This window comes from Pinus tabuliformis, chromosome X (genome assembly GCF_031772625.1).
Source record: "Pinus tabuliformis cultivar Carrire ecotype Pingquan chromosome X, CPIR1, whole genome shotgun sequence".
NCBI lineage: Eukaryota > Viridiplantae > Streptophyta > Pinopsida > Pinales > Pinaceae > Pinus > Pinus tabuliformis.
In genome coordinates this window covers 666330402-666331549 of record NC_142308.1, presented here as the reverse complement: position 1 = coordinate 666331549, position 1148 = coordinate 666330402, and positions in this window count along the sequence as shown.

The following is a 1148-nucleotide window of genomic DNA, read 5'->3' as shown; positions in this document are numbered from 1 at the left end:
CACCTCCGATGATGGCCTGAAAATGCACAAAACTGCTGAAGAAATGGATTACATCGTTGAATTCATGGTGTGAAATTATGTCAAATGACTGTAAATTCGACCTCTTTCGGACACCGTCGAAATTTGGACCATCGGGAACCTCAAAGATTCCATAAAGATTCCTTCTCACTGGTGGGCTAGAATTTTTCTGCTAAGGTGACAAATCTGACTTCACCACTGTGTTCCTTGCGAAAAACTGAGTAATTTGAGTATAAAGTCAGTATGGTTTTGAAACTGTCAAAATTTGGCCCTTATGGAATCTTTTAAATTCCTCATGATTCCACAAAGATTCCTCTGTGCAAGTTGACTGAAGATCTATATCTTAGATCTGAAAACTGATCACGCCATCAGAATCCTAGCGAAATTTTGTTTCGTTTGAGTATAAAGTTGGCATGATTATGTCATTGTGAAATTTTTCCCTGTAGGGAATCTTTTAAATTCCTCACTGATTCTGCATGGAATATTTTGTGGAATATTCTAGAGAATATCCCCTAGAATATTTTGTCTGGAAAAACATTCCCACTCCTAGTTCCACCATGTGGCTCCACCTCTGTTCTCTCCCCCTCATTCCAAATGCACGCAGGTTTAAATAATGCAGTATGGGAAAACTTCTTAAAGACCAAGTTGTTGTTGGGTTGTGTTATATTCTTTCCACGACTAACCTACGTAGTGAACTGGGGGGTTAGAGGGGGGGCGGAGGCCCCCTTTCGTTGCGCTAATTGCACAGCCGGGGGTCACAGGGGGGGCGGTAGACCCCCCTCTCCGAGGGGTTTGAGGGGGGTAGGTAGCCCCCCTCTACGAGGTCCGGGGCAGCACCCCGGGAAATTTATTTTTTTTGGACCCTTTATTAGGTTGAGCGGACCTACCTATGGTTTTCGGTCCATGGTATTGGATGCTTCAGCATGTATACATATGTATTGTAACATTGAAAGGAACATAATGAAAAATCAAGCTAGTAGTCCCAGTTTTGGGATCCAAGGGAACATCTCTGTGTATATGTGTTTTATGTGTTATGCTCTCACATTGTTTATTTTCTATGTTTTAGAATTCGTATGCAAGTAATTTCTGTATGAGATTAAAACCTACATTTGGTATCAAAGTTGTTTTGG